The sequence below is a fragment of the Lepisosteus platostomus genome (assembly GCF_059453375.1).
Source record: "Lepisosteus platostomus isolate fLepPlt1 chromosome 5 unlocalized genomic scaffold, fLepPlt1.hap1 SUPER_5_unloc_2, whole genome shotgun sequence".
In the NCBI taxonomy this organism is placed as follows: Eukaryota; Metazoa; Chordata; class Actinopteri; order Semionotiformes; family Lepisosteidae; genus Lepisosteus; species Lepisosteus platostomus.
Window position 1 is genome coordinate 487,889 of NW_028291472.1, and position 9,630 is coordinate 497,518.

The following is a 9,630-nucleotide window of genomic DNA, read 5'->3' on the forward strand; positions in this document are numbered from 1 at the left end:
ATGGGAATAATGTTGTCCAAATTATTTTTTTCTGAATCTGGTTTACATCGCCTGGAGGCAGCAACAACAATAAAAGGGATACTTAACAAGGAGATACGCTGTAGCAGTGCGACTCCAACAGATTCTCCTGAAGAGGCTGGAGGTTTAAGCCAGCTCCTTAGAGCACTCGGCCACGTTACTCTCAACAGAGTTGTTGTTTGACCTAGTGTTTTTATAACGCGTGGAATTGACCGCAGCTTCGTTTTCTGAGATGCTTTCTCTCACGTGGTGAAATCTCGACCTCTTTGGCATCTCTGGCTATAGTTCTTCTGTAGAGCAGGCTTTCACACCTCTGCTTTTAGTGCCCTTGAAGTCATTTTATTTTTACAGGAAGACGCATTCCCTAACGAACTCTCCTGTTTTAGAAATGCTTCATAAGGCGTGTTTGATTCAACGGACAAACAGTATACTAATTGTACAATGCAGATTTATGCGGCATTCGTACTGGATTTGAGTGGGATTCTGAAATACTTCTTGCAAAGGTATTCAGACTTTCTTGAACCTATAATAAAAAAACAGACCTGAAACTCCCTAACTTCCAATCTCTGATGTTGCTGTCCTTAAACTCGGACGTGAAGTTCTGCAGACGTGTGCATAATGTCCTGTTTTCTTACAGTGTAGACATTTTGCTGTTCACGCTCCGCATTCATCTGCTTTGTGCATTGTTAGTCCGCACCTGTAACATGTAATGTCAGCCGTCCCCTGTTCTTCTATATCTCTAGCATGACTGCGTCCGGCTGCTCGGCTTTTGTTTGTAAAGTTTGAGCGAGCGCCCCGTTCAGTGTCACTTTGTCACTGTGGTCAGAAAGCATTCTTGATTCTGCTTGAGCTGCTTCATGAATTCTAGCGACTGTAAGAGTTCTTTCTAAAGTCAGCCCTTCCTCCTGCAGCAATTTATAGTCTCTTATGTGCACATTTTTCCACAAGTTGATATCTTAACATGTCAGTTTCCAATACTCCAAAGTCACAAGATTTAGCCAGTTCTCTTAGTGCAGTCACAAAAGCAACAACAGATTCGTCCTGAGACTGAGTTCTCTGCCTAAATTTATGCCGTTCCAAAACCACTTTTCTCCGCGGTGTAAAGTAAGCGTCTAAGGCAGCTACAGTCTGTTCATATGTACCTTTTTCTCCAGGGAGGTTGGCGAAAATCCGCTGCACGGGAGCCCCGATACAGTGCAGTAATGTAGCCCGTCTCACGGCATCCTGAGCTTCTGTAGATCCACTGGCTATTTAAAAAAATCTGTACGACTCCATCCATATCTTGTATTCCGTATACAAATACGGAGGTCCGAGGTTCAGTAGAAATGGTGGAAAAAGCTGAGCATAAGCAAAGCTTCTCGGCGCGGCTACCATATCTTCCATGGCGAAAGCTAAACGAAAAGTCCGAAAATTCAGAAGTTCGTTTCTACCAGCAAGAGAACTAAAATCAGCAGTGTTCCGCTCGCTTTGAGTCCGTTAACCACTCATCTCTCGTCGCCATAAATGTTGTGTATCTTAATAAGGAGACGTTTTCATATTATTTTAACTATTTTATTAACTACACAGATCACGCCCTTACACCATACTGTATATTCCCGCCTTCTACTCTCTCGTTCTGTTGTCTCGCGATGTCTACTCACTAAACTACATTTAGCATGACTTCTTGTTGCAGTTGAGCTCAAAGCTAGAGATGATCTCCATATTCTACCGCCGTAACTAATCCGAAACGTAGTACACAGTACACACTTTTTAAGTGAACTCAGGTTGTTAAAAAATTAAACCAGCGCCCTGTCACAGAAACGCACCCCAGTCTCCGGCGCAACAAGCGGAGGTACTCAGCACTATACTAAAGAGGAGCGCTTGTCTGCAGCTGAGCGTCAGCTCTGTTTACTGTCAGCAGTCATTTCCTCATTTCCAAATACTTTTTCACCTGCTTTCAGCTTTTAAACTAAACGCTCAAGAAGTAATTAATGTCAGTTGGAAGTCTGTTTCTGTTGTCTCAGCTCTTGATAAAGAAAAGCCGTGCATGGGAGACTCCCTCTCTGAAGAAGTTTGCAGTCACCCTGCGAGGGAGAAGAGCCATCAATCACCGAGGCAACCACTGAGACAGTTAACATTAAACACGTGAAATGCGAGATGTTGTGATTTTTTTCCCGCTTAAGGCTTCTATCGTTTCTACTCTAACGAGAAAGACCTCTTTATTAGAAGTGAGATTTTAACAAACGTCTCCAGGGTTAACTGCGACCTGAACGTAACGCCTTAGACCACCAGCCATCTGGCCTGTGGCACTTAGAGCAGTGCTCAATAAAAATGATCAAAAACCGAAAGCGCTTCTTATGCGGATCAGTATATTCCGATACCACTGGTTCTGCAGAAGAAATAAGAAAAGCCGAACTCAAAGCAGTGTGTTGCCATTACGGGTACTCTGCAGCTGCTTTAAGATCTACTCACACCGTGTTGCCATTAACGCTACCTAGTTAAAAAAAAAACTTATCGTCATCTTTTTGAACGTGATTATTAGACACCCGTTAAATCTCCACCGAGGTTTCTTGAGAGATCGTTCAGCGAGCGAGTATTAAAAAACTACGTCGCTTCCAACCTCTGCTCTCACTGTAAACTCGGACGTGATGTTCTGCAGAGTTGCAGTGTGCCTTTCCTCTTGTCGTATTCAAGAGTACTCACTGTGTGAGCTCCTCACTGCGTGTTCTGTACTCTACTGTGATTTAATTTAGATGATTACGTGGAGTAGAGTGACAAGAACTACTTGAACATTTTCGGTTTGTGAAATGAAACACTAAATACACTACTGTAAATACAAGTAATGGACATTTAAAATAACCACAGTACAGCTAGAAGAGTGAAAGATAAAAGACTATTTAGGATGACATTCACAATAGACACAATAAGAACAGCACAACCGCCCGAACAGGGACTTGAACCCTGGGCCCTCAGATTAAAAGTCTGATGCTCTACCGACTGAGCTATCCGGGCTCTGAAAGAAGGTCAACACTGTCGGGATGACCACTGACAGACTTTATCCAGAAGCGACGGCACCACTCCCAGTAGAATGAGTGAGAAATACAGCATGACATGGGTAGTTAAGGGGCTCCCACAATCCATCTTTCCTCACATTACTGATTTTTTCAATAGCATTTTGACCTTTTTTCACATTCAGATTTTTTTCTCATTTAATAAAATCTTTTAATCAACAACATTAAAATGCGACTGGTGCAATCAGCATCCATTTTTTCAGGATAGTCGAGCGGTTTAAAACAGCAAATTCACAGCTTCGTGTCTTTTAAGCTTTGTGTTTCACTCTCCAAATAGAGGCACGGGTTCAAATCCCACTCCCGACAGTCAGGCGTTTTACCCTGTCTTTTTTACCTGCCTTTACACTGTTTCAGTCTTGTTGTGCTCACTGACAATCACAGTACGAGGGAAACGGAGAAAATGCTTAGCAAAAACATAACAGACAGAAAAAAGCTTCGTAAATACGTGAATGTGATTAGCAGCAGTAAGGTATGCATTCAGGTGTTTAAGGCTGATTTATAACAGCAGCAGAAGAAAGGTGCAGCACAATGCAATTTGTGAGAATTCGCGGGTTTTTATGCTGCTTGGACTTCTTTCAAGCCTATGAAGTGACCCCCGTTTTATTTTCATTTTCAAACTTCAGAACCGAATAACAAAGAGGTTTCATGTGTGACAGCATTCCGTTGCAAATACCGTTTCCACGATGTATTCAGCGACGGGAATGAAATATTTAGTGCTGGCTCAAATGCGAGGAATTTCAGAAAAACCTGGAAAAGCAACGCTTGCAGTAAATGACAAATCTAAAGCGTGTAGTCAGCATGAACAGAACAACGCAATGCTCTGTAAAAACGATCTGAAGCCGCAATTACTCTTTTATCTCGGGCAGTTCATTCCGATACGATGTTTCCGCAGAATAAATTAAATGCCGAACTTGCCAAGCAAGTTTAATACTTGCTTGTGAGCCCTAGATAAATTGGCTGCTGCAATTTCAGCAAGCGGAGTTCTGCTCAGCTGCCTGTAGTACACATTGCTGATTCCTTTTGTGAGGGCACGGGCAATCTTTCAACGATAAGGCTGACGTGCCTGTCGAAATTGTGTTTCCCTTTCACTGTGTTGTATTTGCCCTACTAGTACAACATCAATTGTGATGTCATCATTGCCCATTGGTTTGTCTTGTTGTCATTGTGTATTTTACATTACAGGAACTGAAAGTACTGAACTGAAGGTACTGAAGGTAGGAACTGAAAGTACAGACTGCTTTAATTATAAGAAAGTTTTTTTTCTGCTGTTCTCTTTCCTGATGTATTTGAAGGCTATTGGGCAGCAAGGATTTATCTTCCTGAACTCTCTATATAAGATATGGGTCCATGATCATCTTAGTTTAGATGTACCTTTTAAAGGTGGTATTATTCTCCATTGTTCAGCCTTCAGACATACTTGGAAAGTTTTAGGCACAGACATAATCTTTCTTAATCCCCTTTTATCCTGAGGTGATGTCCCAGATGAGCTTGCCCCCTGGGAATATTCACTGTGCTCTTCAGGATTTTTTTCTGATTCTACACAGATTTTTTCTCCTTCAAACATGTCACCACTGTCTGTGCTGCCGTGTGCAGCCCATGCATCTTCTGTATCTCCTGATGAACTTCTGAGCTCTTTGTTGCCTTCCAAACTATGTCTCTCACTTTGACTTGAAATATGGACTATAGATTGTGTACTGTCATCTGGTTTGGAATCCTTACCAATACTCACCTCCTTCTGCGCCCTAAGCACTTGGATTCTTACTTTTTTTCTATCTTCATGCCAAATCACTGATAACCATTTCCTGTTGCTGGAGCAATCCTCTCCAAGGACTCTGTTTGACAGTGTTGACCACATATTGTCTTGCCACCTAATTTTTTTTTCTAGCTTAAAAAACTTCAGAAATTCTTTGATCTCATTCCCTACTCCACCAGCCACAGGTCTGGCCTCCTACTTCTCTGTCCTCCTTTAACATGTGGCATTGCCAACAATCTGAAAAATAGGGAACACATCTGAATGAAGTGGAAACATAATTGAAATTCAACTCCCAATGGATGTTAATAGTGTAGGAGTGCAACAGATGTACAAATCCATTCAATGTTTTTATTTCTGTGTTTAATTTTTGAGGGACCCTATATTTTGATATAGCATCAATCACAAAACAGCATTCTGTCAATGTCAAGACCACCAGCCAACTGGTGGAGATCAACATGTGTTAATCCACCAGCACATGCTCTACTGTGCGGCAAGCAGCACTGTTTTAACCATTCAAACCCGCTTCCCGCTACTCGGTATTGAGTCTTCTCTTTGAGAGCTCTACCTCGCGTTTACTCTGAATCTCGCTTACTGGTTATGGACTCTCTTTTGCCTCTCGACCTTGGACCTCGCCTGACGTTCTGGATTGTTTGCCTGTCTCAATAACTACTTACATCTGCACAGGATCTGCATACCTTTTCACTGAGGATTTCTGACAGTCACAGCCACATAAAAAACTAGAAAAGAAGTATGTGTTTCTTAAAAAAAAATACCCCCCAAATTGTTTTTTTTTTAAGTCAACATATCTGGGTTGTGTTTGCAAGATTTTTAAAAATTGCAAAGTTTGTGTGGGTATGATTGTAAAAAATCAAATCATAACTGAAGAAGGCTCCATGGTCAAAACATTGTGTTTTCTTCTTCTCTTTTCAGCATGGAATAAACCTATTACTTGTTCCTTGGAGATTACCATGTGCCAATAAGATATGATCACTGTATTGACCATATACAATTTCTTGCATTAGGAATTCCTATTTTGCGTACCTCAGCTTGCTCTCCTTGAATCACACATACAGGGAGAGAAGCTGGGGGTCAGAGCACAGGGTCAGCCATTTATACGGCACCCCTGGAGCAGTTGGGGTTAAGGGCCTTGTTCAGGAGCCCAATGGAGTAGGTGTCACGCCCTCTGCAGCCAGAGGGCGCTCCTTCTCTGTCCCGTCCCTAGTTTCCGGTCTGCTGTCCTTCCGGTCTTTCTCTTTTCCTTGGGCTATATATTTCCGGGTCTTGCACTCTGTCCTCACTCAGCATTGACGTTCGGATGTCCTGAGACCCGCCTAGCACCAGGGCGCCCCACGTCCGCTCCCTGAGGGCATAGGTTTCTATACGGCATTCCTGAACTCTTTGCACTAATGAGCCCGGGCCTTTTTCCCGTCTTGCCGCTACGCATATGGGTCTTTTTCCGCTCTCCTGCTCCCCACAGTGAGTCCCTTTGGACGTCCGTGACAGTAGGATTCCTCTGCCGACCGTGGGATGTAAACCAGCAACCTTCCAGCCACAGGTGCAGATCCTTAGCCACAGAGCCACCGCTCTGCCAAATGTGCCAATTCTTTAAAGGAAGTCCAAAAAAATGCTAATTTATTTTTAAAAATAGTTGCTGTAAATAACATCAGTGGCTATTGAAGAGTACATACAAGCACAGAGACGAGTTAATAAACTTGGAATGACTACTTACAGCTCTGGAAAGACCGAAGATATTGTTTCCGGTTGTTAAGGAACAAGTAATAGGTTTATTCCATGCTGGAAAAAAAAGAAGAGAGAAAACAATGTTTCGGCTGTGGAGCCTTCTTCTGGTGTGAGAGAGAGAAGGCAGTAGGCAAAGGTAAAGTAGTGGGAGAACAAAGGCTGGGAGGGAGGAGGAGTGAGAGATGGGAGCAGGGGACAGAAAGAGAGGGCAATCAAGAGGTGTGAAGTCAGAATAGGTGTTGAGAGGTGTGAAATACAACTTCCAATGAATGGAGAAAATTTAGTAGAATAGTAGTCTGTTGTTTAGAGAAGGGGGAAGGTGTGATCCTAGCTGCAGGATAAGTTTGGTTTCGGTAGTCTTTCTAATGTATGAGTTTAGAAAACCATCTTTGAGAACACAGACGGAGAGATTAGAGTGGTCATGGCCATCAGAGGTGAAATGAGAAACAATGTTTTTTGGAGAGATCTTCAATCTTCACAGCCCTGACATGTTCTCTGAAGCAGTCTCCAAGTCTCCTTCCTGTTTCTCCAATATAGAAAGAAACTGGGCATTTACTGCAAGAGATACAGTAAATAAGGTTGCTGGAGGTACAAGATGCCATCTGGGTGATCCAGAATTGTCCTGAGGGGCCTAGAATGAGTGTGGTGTTGGATGTGTACTTGCAGGCGATACAGCGAGCTCTGTTGCAGGGGAAAGTACCTGGTGTGGATGGTTGCTGAGAGCGGTCAAGGGAGCTGTGAACACGAAGGTTGCGCAGATTAGGTGATTGGCGATATGAGATGATGGGGCGGTCAGAAAAGAGGGCCCCAATGGAGGGATCATCCTGTAGGATGGAAAAGTTGTCATTAACAGTCCTGGGGATAGGAAGTGTGTTAGGGAAGCACCAAAGGAATGCGGTTGTTATGGTGGGAGTTCCTGATTGGGTTGATGGTCCGAGGGGTGTTTTTGGCTCGGGCAAGGGCCCTGTCAATAACACTGCTGGGGTATCCTCTGTTGATGAAAAAGGAGTAGATTTTGAGGGTTTGATTCAGGAAGTCGATGTCGTTGCTGCATATTTGTTGTAGCCGAAGGAACTGTGAAAAAGGGAGAGAATTTTTAGTATGTTTGGGGTGAAAACAAGAGATAGCTGTGTGAATCCGTGGGTTTGTAATAAACAGAAGTGGAGAGTCTGGGGTAGTTGATGGAGAAGTTGATGTCCAGAAACGGAAGAGTAGTGGAAGATATGTTAACCATATATTTGAGGGACAGGTGGAAGTTGGTGAAATGATGCAGGAAGCACTTAAGCTGATCGTTGGAGCATGTGGCGGCACTGACGCAGTCATCAATATATCGCTTGTAGAGGTCAGGGACATAGCCAGTGTAGGAAGCGAAGAAGCGTTCTTCTACCCAGCCAACAAAGATATTGGCATAGCTGGGTCCCATTCTGGTGCCCATGGCAACTCCACTCACCTGTTGGTAAAAAAGATTATTGAAGGAGAATGCGTTCAGTCTGAGAACCAGTGTTTCTGGTTGTTGTCCTTTAATTGATCTGGCACCAAAACATTAATCCTAAACAGTCAAACAAGTCCATGTGATGAAAATCCTTATGCTCTTTAATGTTTTTTTACGCACTAATTTCCCCCCCTCCCACTCATCAGCTTTTGGATGAGAGATTCTGACCACTGTATAAGATCAGAAGCAGTAGAAGAAACGGGCTGCTTTTCTGCTTATTTAACACACTCCTAATGCAAACAACACATTACGAGTACAACGGAAAGGTTGCACCAAATGGGATCAAGCAATTTAAAACATATGTTCAGGGTACAGGAAAGTTGTTATAGAGATGAATGGTATTCATGAAACAAATAATGTTGCAAAAAACTTTGCCAAAAGTCACAACCCATTTAACATTCATCAGACAGGTTAATCAGTTGGATATCTCTTAGGTTCTAAATGCACTTAACGGCTGTATAATGCAAGCAAAAGAGTAAAAAGAACAGTAGTGAACTACATTTCTTACAATAATAAACAGCCATTTGATCTTGTGAATGATCTATCATACACCCCTGAAATGATGTTAAAGATTTGGAAGTTTGCACAGCTTGTAGTCTTTCTAACTCCATGAGACACACAGACAGGGAGAGAAGCTGGGGGTCAGAGCTCAGGGTCGGCCGCTGTGCTCTTGTGCCAAACAGGTCATACAAAGACCGCCATTCCTTACATCTTTCCCTGAACCTGTGCGTCACTTCCTCACCTTCCAGAAGCAAAATATCGAGCTTCCACACACCCTTCCCCACAGTAACAGCTGTTGGAATAGAAATTGTACATGACAGCAGACAATGGTCAGAGAAAAAAAAACAGGGGTTAGGCCTGCGGTCGTGCAAGTAAAATCATGTATCAAAACAAAATGCATGAGGCTTGGGTCCCATTAGACTAGTCCCATGTGAAACCTGCCCTCCCCTGACTATGAAGTTTGAAGCCATCTTTCAGTTTAAAATCTTTACATAATGTTTGCAATAATATTGATGATTTATCAAATTGGACCCGCCTCTCGCCCCTCATTCTGCCTTCTCTTTCTAAAAGAGAATTCAAATCCCATCCCAATCAATATACTCAGTTCCTGAATTAGGACATATCTGTCATGTGAGCAACTCAGACAATATATATTTAAGAGTTTAAATTAGACATTCATGAAACCCAGATACACCACCAGTGCTTTCCCTGGTTTCACTACAAGGTGATGACGTACCTCTACCATCTTATTTTTAATTAGAACAGCTATACCATCAGATTTATTTTCTTTGGACCCACTCCAGATTGATGGGCCCAATGTCCCCAGTTCTTCCATATCCTTATGGCAGTTTTTAAAGGGTAACCCACACTCCTGTAACAACACAATATCAGCATTTACCTTCCTCACAAATGATAGTATATTCCTTGCCCTTAACTTGGAGCGAATGCTTCTCACATTTATGGACACAATATTAAGAGCCATACTTAAGTAGGACCAGGGGAGACTTAAAGCTCTGGCTACAATCATTCAGTAGGTGACACCTACTATACAGGCCTCCCCCCCCTTTTGTTTTAAT

At 42.7% G+C, this 9,630-nt stretch overlaps 1 non-coding gene across 1 annotated transcript; it reads right to left on the reverse strand.

Annotated features, from left to right (window-relative positions):
• Positions 1-2,936: 2,936 nt before the first annotated feature.
• On the reverse strand, positions 2,937-3,009 carry trnak-uuu (transfer RNA lysine (anticodon UUU)). Its single transcript has one exon. It is a non-coding gene; the product is annotated as a tRNA-Lys (tRNA).
• Between the last annotated feature and the right edge of the window lie 6,621 nt (positions 3,010-9,630).